This window comes from Macrosteles quadrilineatus, unplaced genomic scaffold, assembly GCF_028750875.1.
Source record: "Macrosteles quadrilineatus isolate MER2022 unplaced genomic scaffold, UCM_ALF_1.0 Scaffold_3__2_contigs__length_128488019, whole genome shotgun sequence".
NCBI classification, from domain to species: Eukaryota; Metazoa; Arthropoda; class Insecta; order Hemiptera; family Cicadellidae; genus Macrosteles; species Macrosteles quadrilineatus.
The window spans coordinates 98,494,860-98,509,640 of record NW_026542596.1 but is presented as its reverse complement, the minus strand read 5'-3'; positions in this window follow the sequence as shown (position 1 = coordinate 98,509,640).

Below are 14,781 nucleotides of genomic sequence, written 5' to 3'. Positions count from 1 at the left end.
ATCCACAAATCTCTAGTGTGTTGGTCACATGGCTACAATGTAATTTATTGCTTTTAGTTAACACTACAGATTATTCTTTATTTATTTTTTTTAAATGGACATCTTTATTTTACAACCATAAAAATCCAACCAGTACAACTCAGGATGGTTTTTTGATCATTATACATAATTATTTTCGCTTCAGTGCTTTTTTACGTACTACACACTTTTAATTTGCGTGTTTAATATTTGTAATTTTCTTTTTTATTTATTTTAAAAATACAAATCTTTTTTTACTTCACACCTCCTTGGTACCTTCACCTTATTAGTGGCTCATGCCTTCTTTGGATTTATATGTTTTTATTGGATATTTAAACAATACAGTATCCTTTCTCCTACAGAAAGTTTTGTAAAAAATGTACTGTTTCTTTCTGTAAGTCGCTGGCAAGCCTCTCACCTCTTTTTATCACGTATATCACTGTGTTACAACATTATAGAAATTATTGTAAATTTATATAATGTGGTGTGTATATATATGTACATATAGTACAGTATATAAAAAGTACGAAAAAATCAACACACACATATCAATTAGATTTTTGTTGATTGTACTCTTATAGAAATAGAGTATCTATTTAACCTCGTTCTCGTATTTATTAGACACTTTTGAACAAAAGTTAAACTTGAAGCGGCTTGATTTATAAAAACAGACAAACCTTTTTTAAATGAAACTAACTACATTATCAAAGTTAAATCGACACTCTGTTTGACCAAGCACAGTTCATAGTTCACATCTTTGAGTGAATTTTCAGAGAATTGGTAATATGTAATAGTTCTAAACTGTATATATTAAATACATAACCTCTTCCTTTGAATACCTTCCTTTGCTTTATGCAACTAGTTAGAACATATTAAGCTAACTATGGGTAAGCCAAACGTCCCTATAGTTGGTAAATTAGTTTATTCATAGAAATAGCATTGAATGAGGAAAGTCGTACTTTGCAGTCACTGACTTTGCTTTGATGGAACGGCCAAATGTTTGAGTGGCCAGTCAATTATTGGACATTGCTATTAAACATCAAAATCAAACATTTTAATTTGTGCTTTAATAACTGAACATAACAATACGGAGAATATAATATTGTGAAGTTTCAGTCAAATCCATAGCTGGTTTATTAGTATGTAGGTTCTACAAATAAGCAACGCAATGATAAAACAATTACCTGAATTTACTAAATAAACTATTTACATACAGCCAATACAATTATTTAATACAAAATTACAATTAGGCGTATTCCATTCTGATATTACCATGAAACTAATTTTCATGTACAACCTAGGAAGGCTTCTATAAACTATAATTATTTTCCTACAGTCGCCCGACAAAGTGGGCTTCCTTACACAGATTATAGTACAGAAAGCCTTACTCTGACACTCTGTTTTTACTTTGGCGCACAGTTTTTACATTGGCGCACAGTTTTTACTTTGGTACACACCAGTATTCTAACCAAACAACACAAAATATCGTGCTTTTATTATGCACGTAATGCGTGTACGCTTGAAAATAAGTTGGCAACACTTAAATATGTTACGACTACGATCAGCTGGTGCAGCTTTTCCCATTTCATTCAATGTTTGGATTTAATCCAACCTTAAAAACGTGTTGTATATTGTTTGAAAGACTAATATATTATTCTAAATCCTTAAGGAATTTCTTGTTATTTATATGGTTTATGGTAACTGTAAGAAAAATATAATGTGTAATACGAGTGCAAACTACCTTTGCTGCACTCAAAAACTTTCCACACTTAGCTACGGATCGAGCATAAACATTTCTCTCGTATATGCAGCAAAGTGCTACTTTGCTCACTAGCTACACAAATAACTGTACAGGGTGTGCCGGAACTCTCTACCAATAATTTAGGGCATTTTTCCTAAGTAAGAAACATATATAAAAACCATATTTAAACTGTCCGGAAGTCCTTAGTTAATCACATAGCCTCCATTTTTTTCAATTAATAATTTTTTTAAGTGGTTAGTCTATTAGACTGCCTGCTTCGGTCAGCCGCAATGTTTTTATACCATTGTGTTCTTCTTCTAGAAGCATCTTGAGGGATTTAACCTTATTAGAATTCAAAGGGACCAGGTCATTCTAGCATTCTATTGATTGAAGGGAAGAAAGAGATTCCAGAACTTTCGTACCGGGTGCTTAGTCGGCTGATGAAATAAACAGCTAATTGCAACAGCCTATTTTACTTACTGAAATAAAAAAAAATCATAATATATGTTATGTTCTAAATAGTGTTATGAGTTTAAAATGTACTAACTTTCTGTTTAGTATGATGTAAAATATCGTACGTTACTTGTCCGGTAAGCTTTACCGTACTCGCACGAAGATCCCGCACTCGGCAGTAAAAACCCACTTACAGGACTAGTAACTTAATATACTATTACATAACCTGGAGAGAAACTTAAAATTGACCATCGATTATCAATGAGTATAACAAACTAATAAAGGAGCAAGTTTAATTATAAAATCCATGTAAAAATGAGGCCTTTGCATGTAAAGAAGCAGATCAGTGGCATCAATATAGTGTGAAGGATATAACTTGTTACGTTACATGATATCTTAGCAGACAGTGATTATGCCAATATGTCATGTTTACTCGTTTTCCAAACTGTTGCACGCTTACCTATCAGTACAGATAACCTACTAGTATCTGGTTCACTACAATATGGAACATCGGGTATTAGACCAGTACAAATATTCAACTCAACTTCAATTAATTGGACACTTTACGTACCTATGAGCTATACAAGCGTGATTATCATAAATGCAGGAGTGGAACTTCTGTGAAGTTGTCTTACTCACCAAGGTCAGCTGTTCAGTATCAGTAGCTAAAAATCAGTATAATCAATAGCCTTTTCAGTTAAAAAAATAAGATAAAAATTTGTATTCTATTTGGTATCATATTTTATATTCACGAGCTGTCTTGTTAACCCCTTCTTAACCTCAATTATGAAACCTCGCCATAAGCATAGCTCTCTAAACCTAAATTGATACTTTTACCACCAACAAACAATACGAATAAAAAGAGTTAACAAATACGATCGAAAACAATACTCATATAGTTCGGCAATGATCATTATTGTTTGCCATTCCAAATTGAGTTGCACTATTGACTTTGAAAACAATTGTTTGTGTTTGTGTGTGTAAATGATTGGAGTTTCCTTTATCCATAACACCTAAACAATAATGGTGGTATCAAAGGATTTGACCACAACCCCATGTACTGGTGATATTTAAAACTAGTTGATGTAAGTATCTACAAAACAATCAATTTTAATATCAAATAGATATTCGTACAATTTGAATGCAATCATATAAAATTATCAAAACGAATACAACAAAGTATTAACAATACATATTTATGGATATGTTTCCTCCTTATTTGAATATTAAGCTCGTGAAACGTTCGGTTCAACGATGTTCGGGGAAAACGCTGGTCCATAACAACTATGGATCGTTGAATATACAGTAACCAATCGTTGAATTTTTATCATTATTATAATTATTTTTAAAAGTTTAATCCTTAAGTGGAAGATACTTAGCAAATCACATCCTTGTTCTTTAAGCGAACTTTGTCACATTAATAAGCTATTACCTTTGACCATTGATACAGTTTATATTCATTTTACAATAGTCAATGATATTACCAATGGAGGTCCTAGACCCGGGGTTGATTTTTTCTAGTTTCTCCCGAGAAGCAAAAACACCACCTGTCAAAATTCATTTATAAATTTGTCCATTAGCTTTTGGCTTCAGCGGGTTCATAGTAGCAGTAGGAATAAAACACAATGCTATGTTGGGCGAAGCCGACGGGTAACGGTTAGTAATCTTATGAATTAAACAACATTATAGATAAGATTTACAGATAATTCAATGAAGGATAATTTGTAAGCTCAACTACAGTTAAAGCTATTGGTAGGTATAGTTTATCGGTTGGCTGGTTGGCTGCACTGTAATATCAGTACTGTAATGCTTTTGTGTATATAAAATATTTGCGTTATGACGTCATCAGCTAGAATGCTCCATGCTTTGGAGTGATGCCAGAAGTGTAAATGCAAATGAGTGCAGCACCATTGAGTATAACTGTGTGATATTTTCAAATTATAGTTTTATATTATATCTGAAGGTCTTACGGTGCTCTTTCCTTGAAACGTACAATTTCCTAAATTTTATGAACCTAATCAAATTGTATTTTTGGTCGCTTCTAGCTAAGAGGAACTTTATTATCGCAATATTATAAGGATATACTATCCGTACAGGATCCAAAGTCATAATTACTATCAAACAGATCTGCTACTAGCCAACCCCGTAACTGTACTGCTTATTGTTGTTTAGTATTGACAAAATCACTCCATATATGTTAGACCAGAAATGTAACGGCCTATACATCAACTCACGAACTGCCTTCTGGATTTGTTAATGCGTTAAACAACAATACAGTAGTAGCAATTGAATCCAGAGGCAGTATAACTTTGGTTCTGTACGGATATAATAGTTTCTTTAATTATGTTAATAAAGTTCCTCAGTACAAATTTGATTAGTTACATACAAGTTAAGTCAAATGTTTGTATTTTACAATGGAATATATGTAGTAAAATTAAAGTCAGATAACCATTAGAAATATTTTACGGTCGTTAAATTACGATATAGTACAGGGTGATTCCAAATTGTCTGGACATATTTTGTGGACTTATTCCTGGGGCTAAGACAATCATAAAATGCCATACATAAGTATGGGTCTAAATGCCTAGATTTCAGTCTGTCGGTCTGTATGTGATTTTTTAGATTATTTTATATCTTAGGAATTATAGAAATTTCAAAATTGGTTTAAATGTGTAGTTAAGAAGGTAAAAGGAGCTTAAAAAAAATTCCTTCCAATATTTTAAGCCATTTTAATATGGCAGCTATTTAAAATATTTAATGCCAAACTTTATGAAAATAGAAAATAGTAAGAAAATTGTTTTTATGATTGAACAGATAGAGAATTAAGTCCAGATTAAATGAGACCTTTTTTTGTTAAAATCGGATTACAAACAACCGAGTTATCTGTTTTCTTTTGCATTCGGTTACGCAATTGAAAAATCACTACCATACTGCTCTTAAGTTAGGTCCTATTTGCGTAACTGAATGTAGGAGAAAACAGATAACTCGGTTGTTCGTAATCCGATTTTAACAAACAAGGTCTCATTTAATCTGGATTTAAATTATCTATCTTTTCAATCATAATTGAAACGGCTCAAAATATTTGAAGGACATTTTTTAATCACAATCAGCACAACAGACAGGAAGATTTTAGACCCAAACTTATATGGCATTATACGATTGTATTAGCCCAAGGAACAATACATGTCCAGACAATTTGGGAACACTCTGTATAGGATTTATGTCAGTTATCATGAAATTTATGACTTAAACATGGTATGTATCCTGAGTCGGTAATTCACTAATATCAATACAGTAGTAAAAGTAACAACTAAAATTGAAGATAATATAGTAGTTGGAAAATATGTCATACAACAAAATGACAGGAGAAGATAGTAATACGAAATATATTTTAGTAAATCATAATCTAATTTAGTGACCTAATAAACAAATTAATGAAATCAAATATAACTTCCCAACAATGTAGAAATCTAACATTAATAATAAATGATACTTCAATACCTCTTGTTATTGTTTGTCAACTTATTACACAAAGAGCTATTTTCGACAAAACCCAAATACATAAACTAATTGTGCGTAACTCGAACAAACCAAGTCACAACAAACTCACGGTTGAACGGATCAGTGAATACAACCCCCCCCCCTATCCCCCACAACAGCGTGGGGGTTATGGTCTGTACCCGGGGGGGGGGGGGGGCACATAATTGGTAACCTGATTGTTTTTTAAATCACGTGGTAACTATTCGACTCGACACATAATATTAATTGAATTCTTTAAATATTAAAAAGTATACCGGTACGAGAATAATGAATATGCAGCAAAAAAGACTAGGCCTTGTCATAACATCTTCCAGCTCACGGTGTTTTAAATCAACTTTGGTGTAGTATTATAGTGTTTTTTGTAGCAGTGGCATTTTTGCATCTTTACACCGGTCAAGAAATTTCTTTAAACATGGTTGAAGACGAAATTTACTTGTTAGTTTATTTTTATTTTTTTTAGCGAATTTCCCTATATTGAAGTAGCTCTTACCGTAGGTGGCACGGTAAGACCTGTCCTCAAGACCGATATACTTTTTCCTTTCGATGTCTCTAGAGGCTTAAAACGTTGAAATCACAAATTTTTCTTAAATCTATCGTGTAAAACTTAAAAAAATTATACCGAAGTGTTGTGCTAAGAGAGAAATGATAAACAAACTGTGCATTTTAAATCCCATTTTATTCTTATGGAGAAAAAAAACTTGTAATTTACCTGTTTATGGTTATACGTTGAACACATTTGGCAAATTTCTTTCTTTCATCCAATACTATAAAAGATTTTGTCAAAACACACCTTTTAACTTCCCCGTAGCAGCAAACCTAAGGACTTAATCACTTTTAAAGAATCCTGTGATGTAAAAAATATCTTGTTACAATAAAGAAAGAAATAAAGAATAAATACATATTACAATGCTGCTATTTCATTCAACATCATGTGTGATGTGACTATGTAAGATGTGTGTGTGGTGACAATCATGTAATATTCATTTACTACATTATACAGTCCTTGTGTAATGTAAATTACAGCCATGCACTTGTATTGAAGACTACACTATAAAGTACAACAATTATTTATGTACGTACAAACCCCTGCAACTTAAATGTTACATTATACAATCCTGTGTAATTTATATAGCCATCATACACTTTTTAACACCATAGTTACAAATTTCCTTCCATAGTTACAAATCCTTTAGCTTATACGACAATGCTCCAAAATTTAATGTTTTTACTTCATTCAATATATTGTGATTAATATATAAAATTTCTACAGTATTTATTTTTACCCTGTAAAATCTCCTGTTATTTGAATAACAGCTATGCAGTTTTAAGTTATTATTTTACAATGATTTGCTAAAACTATCACCTTAAGCCAACAAGCTTTTTAGGGTTACCCTATAAAATATTCTGGCGCACAGACTCTAGAGATGTTATTTATTTTAAGGACAGCAACCCAAGTACGATTTATTCTGTCATCGTACCTTTCTTGTGACAAGTAGCGGTGTCTCTCTCTAGTAATGCTTACTGGATAAAAGTAACGGTTACTTTCTTGATCGAAGCAGACTTTAGCGTTAAGGCTCTTACGAAGAACTTAAATGTTTATAATAATTTGCTGATACACTTGATATAGGTAGAAAAGTCACACTGAGGTCAATGTGAAATGATTAATTAAATTGGTTTAGGGTGCGAAAACAGCCCAATTCAGTAAGAGGTTCAAGCAAACAATTATATTGCAGATAATGAATCTCAGTGAGATTGTTATTATGGCAATAGCATCGCAAATAACTGCGATGCTATTGCCATTAATTATAATGATCACCATTTTCTGCTGTTGCTTGTTCAATAATTACTCCATAATTCAATTTGTAAACAACATTGTTGAAACTCTTATTTAGTTAGAAAAAATATATTGTTCAATTTTTGTAATATGAGTTTGTGATAAAAATAACGCAAATAGTTTTGGTACACAAATGACTTAAATTTATTTTCATGAGACTCTACCTACACTTTCAACTGATTCAGTGTGTTCATGTTATATGTGATCAGATAATGATTATCTCAACTACATTTTCAGAAATGAAAGTAAAAGAGTAAGCCGAATTCAAATCAAAGCATATTTTAATTCATTCATAGTTAGTAGAAAATAATTTATTGTCTCAGAAAAATAAAAACATGTTTAAGTGTGAAAGAAATGTGAAAGATTCTTTGAACTGTCAGGGTTTGAACGTAAGAAAGACCCGTGAGGTTCTAAATTTGCCTAAATAAAGAATAATTTAAATTTATTTCTTACTCAACGTACTAAATAATTTGAAGATCGATTGACAACTCATAATAATACTAACGATTTTAGTTAACACACTTGCAGTAATATTACCAATTATAAAACTTGGCAATATTTTTCATCGTTAGATGGTTGCATAAATTCTTATTTGAAAATAACTAGTGAGTGAGAATTAAAAAAAATAGTTTGAACAGTTTTTTTATTAGTGCCTCTCATTTTGAAAACAATGCCTCTATATTGGATATAATTGCAACATCATACTGAGGTGAGTTGAGAGTTGTGTTCGCTGAACCGTTCAACCGTAGGTTTGCTCTGACGCGGTTTGGTTGAGTTCTGCTCAATTGTCCCGTCATACTTTCTGCACAATTTACTTTTATCAATATATTTACACCTTTTCCAGACATAAACTAACACATAAATATTTTTTTAAACTAATCTTTTTCTGTTACGTACACCAACTTAATGTTACAGTAAAAAATATAAATCAGTCACGAATTTGAAATGGTACATAAATAGATAATCATCTAAAAAAATTACAAATATAACTTAAAAGGGGGTTCTCACTAGGGATACAGATGGATCTACAATTCATTTAACTCTGAATCACACTATTATCGCCTAGTTTGGCCAAAATCATTCATGGTTGGTGGGATTTGAACCCGAACCCTGAGAAACAAAAGACCCAGTTTATAAACACCTAACATAGTAACCATAGTAACCATAGTAACCATAGTACCATAGTAACCATAGTAACATAGTAGTTTGTTCTTGTGTATTTTAGTGGTGATTTAATTTCGGTTAAGTGTCCTTCTCCTTTTATCATACTTAGTATAATTGCTTTAAACATTATTAATACTGAATTAATACTACAGAATTCAAATAAAAGGACTGTAATTTTTTAATTTACTTAAGTCCGATTTGTATGACTCTTTGATTGTTGCTCGGTAGCATTAAAGAATTAAATTACCTCTTCCCTTGAACTACATACAAGAGTCTTTACGCCACACTACATTATTTTGACGAACTTCCCACGCAAGGATTTAGTCCAGAAAACAGCTGTTTGCCGCCAGCTTATTTAAATGGGGTTTCATTGCGTACTACTGTACTGCAATGAGTTTTGCCGGACACCAATCAGCTGATTATACTGTATTTAGGTGGCAGTGAGTGGTTATAAACAAAAACATAACCTCTCTATGACTAGTGATTTTTAGTCCTTTAGTTGGTGGAAATATATAAGGATTTGTACGGATTTAGTAGTATGGCGTAAACTATCGTACGTAACTCGTCCAAAATGTGTGTACCGGACTCGTATGGTAATCCCGTACTCGACTTCGTCTCGCACGGGAACGACCACACTCGTCCGGTAAACACTTATTTTCAGGACTAGTAACGTAATATACTATTAAGAGTGAGATACCAATTTCATCCTAAGGGTTTATGTGATACAAACTGCGAGAGCTAGACTCGCCTTCATAACGATTGGAACGTTAGGCTAGGTTGTTGTACAAACCGTCTCATTGGTTTTTACACTTCGAGGCTTTAACGGTCATGTTGCGAGGGCGAGACGATAACCTTCAAGATAATTTCCTCTTATACTTCTCCAGACGAGTTGGGTCCGTTGAACGGATATGAATTGATTGCCAACAATCTGTACATTGAACTGCTACCTTCGTAATTTTGCAATATTGTATTCTAGGATTAATTTATCTTGTATTCAAGTTAAATACACATCTTGTGCGTAAGCTAGCAATTAATGCACTGTTAGGTTTTCTTTTTTCTTGTCCTAGGACGCTAGTCACTAGCACGGGATTGTTTTTCACATTACTTCAGGCTAAACCTAGGGGTTACGGCATTATCACTTGGATAAAATCCATTGGTCATTTGGTGGGGAATTAACCCGAGACCTCAGGGGCCGAAGTCCCGCGCTCTACCACTAGACCAGCTTGTTCCCCATTATTTGGCTTACCAAAATATTGTCTTACAGTCACAACTGACTAATAACCTTAAGCTGCGTGTCTACTTCGCTTTATACATTTAAATGCATACAATCTTTTATCTGATACTATTAAATAGTCATATTTATTCATCTGTCAAAATAATTCAAATTGTTGGTTTTCTTCTTGCGTTAATGCAAAATTATGGAAAAATATACAAAATACACCTTTAAACAATAATCAATGTATATATTGAATTAATAGTAACAGTATCCTGAATAGGCTTAACAACGATTAGATTTGAGTAAAAAACATTAGCAATTGTTTTACTTTTTTGTTTATATTATATATCGATTAGTTTTGGAAAGATGTAAGTATGAAATCCCTTAACTATGGTTGTTTGTCAGTAATTCGTTTGAATTGAAGCATATACGTATTACATTTATAAAGGTAACCAATAATAGTGCATTAATTTATCAAGTTTATTTGCTACAATCTCTAAATGATAATGGTTAGTCATTAATATCAATTACTTATATACACAACGCAAACGCTATAACACAACTGTATTGTTTTGACGCTGAATAGATTAATTTACTTGTCCATTCTTGTTATAGGAACACAGATTCTGGTGTTGGGCCCGTTATAATAATTGATTGCATAAGTTTGTTATCGGTTATCCCTAACAACATTCTACTACTTGCTTGACATCATCAGTTATTTATAGACTTGAAAACCTTTCCCTTCCAAACTGCCCTTACTTTTAGATTTATCGTGTTAGAAGTGCACAGTTACGTAATGGTTAATAGAAAATGATAATTTATTTTGAAATAGCCGAACTTCATTTGAATATAATACTAATTGACTGGGTATATGGTCCATATGGTACGTAGTTGCAGTTTTTGGTATAAACAGAAAAACAAGACTCGGTTGAGCAACAATACTTTCCACAAAGTGTAGAAGTTCGGTAATAAGTAATATTTAGCAAAATATAACTGACACTGTTTTCTTTTTAATTTTGCGATTTGGGTAGTGTGATTAAAATTCTGTAACATTTTGGGATTGAATAAGTCATCATTGTAGTGATAATTCTATTATAAACGCTTTCAAGCTAATTTGTATTGATTTAGTTACACGAGGTTGGTTGATGAAGAAAATTAAACAATGACATTATATAATTGACGATTCCACATTCTGAGCATCTGGTTAGTCAATAAAACCATTATAAAACATTGTGGCACTATCACTGTAAGGATGTTTATCTTACAGTATCTGAAAAGGCAAAATTCATGATGATTATTTAATCGTCTTTGAAGAATTCATTCTGAAGAGCTTGATTGAACTTTAATTTAACAATAATTGTCCACTCACATTCAATACTTAAACGGCCAAATAATTTTTTAAAGAAATTATAGTAATAATTTGTATTTGTTACTTTATCATTAGAAAATCTATGAAAAATTACTCGTTTTCAATAACACAAGACTGACAACGCAATGTGAGACAGCAAAAGAATTACCTCGATAACCCCAAACCGCCAAACTTTCAATAGTCAATAAGCTTCAGAAGCTTCGTATTTTACACTAACGGATGGAGTCATCCATCTTGTCAACTTAGACGGAGTATAAGGAACACAAACTTGGGTGTCTTACATACTCACACATACTCAGTAACAAATTGTGAACCGCGTAAGAAGTATGAGCCTAAAACTAAAGCAGGAGTAATAGAAAATTGTGCTAAATTAATTTAACCAAATCTTAATATAATTAATTGTCCTTCTACATTAAGTTATCTTTTATTCTAACGATGTTTCGATTATGTTTCCCTACATTTTCAATCATTGTGGAAGTTTGTAAATGCTGTAAATGCTCCCTTAAAGTTGTTTTTACGTAATTTGCAAATATATTTATTTTAAGTCTTTTTTGTAAATGTCATCTTTGGCCTATATGTTACAATCCTTTTTATTCATACTTCTGTAAACCATCTTGCTTTAGTTTAATTATGTACGTATTGTGATGACTGCTTGCCGTGTAAATAGATACATAAATAAACCCCGTTGTTTGAATACCTGGTTAAAAATACTTCATATAATAACACACGTTGTAATTAATAATTAACAGGGTACATAACACCTTTGTACTAAAACGCTTAACACAGCAAATAACCAAAAAAGAGTTACTAACTACTGAACTGAAATCCCCAAAATGATTGAAAACAATACGATTAATAATAAATTCAACACATGGATTCTTTAGAGTGAACAATATTGAAATCAAAGAAGAATATTACAAAAACACTAAGACTAAACTGTATGACGTTCATTCCACTTTACATAACTATGAATGGAATATGTCAGTTGAAAGAGAACACATTAAATTAAAATGAGTAATGAGGGGATATTAAACGCAGACATGTAACCGGATACTTCCACAATGCTGGCCACTTACCAAATGGGTAATGGGGCATTTTGGGACTGGTTACGCCATCATTGAAATTATTTAAAAGCTAAGCTTTGATGAACTTATGGTTGGATTCATTATAGTGATACTTTAAACGGTAAAGGATACATCCACAATTTTGGTATAGTTGAAATGATGTATTCGATCATTACGTCATCGTTTCAATCAGTTTTACTCTTACAGTAGCCGATCAGCTTAATGTTGGGCTACAAAGTAAAATAATACATAAGGGGAATTCAAACACAGACATAATATAAATGGATACTTCATCAAAAGGGGAAGAGTTAATGGAACGTTGTACGACTGGCTATTTTCTTACGGTATTGATATTTAAGATAACCATGAACTGTGGTGGTTTTTTAATATTCACCATTATATGAAGAATTGGTTAATTTGGTTAAAAGGTGTACATTCTGCATACTTGAAATACATGCAGAATAAATAAACGTACAATTTGTATGTGCTACGGGAAAATGAAATGCATGTTTACATTATCATATTAATAAGCATTTAAATTAATTAATTATTGAAATCAAGGATTAATATTTTAAATCAGTAATTATTTGTTGGTTCAAAAGCCTGGTTTTCAACTCTAATTAATCTTAATATAGATGTATTAAAATATTCATTAGAACAAAGATTTTTAAGTGAGTAGTTTTTTTTTTAAGTATAAACAACAAGAAGGAAAGCTGCATTAAAATATTTTAGACATGAGGAACATATTGGCTTAATTGGGTAACACCTGGTTTAGAATGGCTAACAATTAATTGTAAACACATAAAATTGCTATTATTACTTTTTATAGTACGTGGCATTTGTGTTTTATAGCTGCGATAAATCGTTAAACACAACCTTTTTTTAACCAAAACCACTTTAGAACATTGTGTTTGGTGGTTACTTGAATAACCTCATATGGCGGCAGACCTACGGTGGGTAGAAGTCTGTGGTTAAGAAAAACAGTCAACTCCAGTCTAGTAGTGGATTTAAACAACATTGAAAACATATTAATAATGTTTACTAAAAAATATTTGTTTTTTTTTCAAAATATTGGTTAAACATTTCAATTTTCATAACTTATATACTAAAAATATCCATTTTTTATGGAAAAATGCTACGAACACTTTTATTTAGCATTAAAAAATGTTATCACATAACACGAAGTTGAAAAATAGCTAATAATAAAATGCTGGAAACCACGGTTTTTAGTTGTGTAGGCAATGCAATATAAGGCCAAGCTTAAAGCGTCTCTAATGTTTTTCCCTAAAATTAACACAATACTAAACTATATAATACTACTTCTATACGATCTTTTGCTCTTGAAGTTTTTAAAAAGACAATTTTAAAAGTGTTCTAAAGTAAGAAATGTATTTCTCTTTGAACATTTAAAACCCAAAGGAAGACAATTTTAAAATTGTTGACAAGTTGTTATAACATTCCGTTTAATCAGCATAACTCTTACCTGAAAATGCCTATACAAGAAGCTGTACATATTTATAATTTTTATACTTTACACGTTCGTGCGTAGGTTTCATGCTATGAAGAAAATGTAAATAATATATAATTAATACTGTGCCTAGACATATGACAGCAGTTCATGAATTCAAATTAAATTTAGGCCTGGTTCTCACTTGTCACTACAATAATTACAAAACCTATTTGGATGGAAACCCCATACATATTTCCAATACTAGTCATTCTATACATTGGCTTAAAGAGTTCCGAAAATTGTCCTACTTATATCTGTACGCTGTATGTTTCTCAAACCTTCATGAAGACAGCAACAATAGCCAATATAAGCCTCCTCAATTTTATAACTTGAGGTAAACTTTTCCCCTCAGAGAGTTGCACGTGAAAACCTAATCGAAACTTTCCTATAACTTTGGATTTTCCATGATACATGGGAAGCTGGGTATAACATATAATACCAATACGGTATTCAAACTTAGTGCGAGTGTTCAAAAATCCTTTGGGCCTTACTCCAAAAATGAGTATTTTGATAAATAAAAACTTCTAAACAGTTTTTGGTAATCAGAACGCTACGCGGGTGACTAATATTTGCTTAAGCTGTAGCCAACAAGTCTTGCAATTAAATGTTCACGTAGCACTTTTTTGATTTCCTAGTTAGTTATCTTTAGACAGGATGAAGACTGGGACGGGTGGCGTTGTCCTGTAATCCAGCTACTAGGAGGTCACGAATTGTGGATATTTATAGGCATGCACTGTGGATGCGATACTCCCTGGTGTGGATTAACGTCCGCACGAGTGAGTAACACGACTATCCGCAGTACTATCCTGATAATTAGACCAATTCGTATATACCAAGGCAGGGGGAGCGAGCTGGCGTAGTGGCTAGAGCGC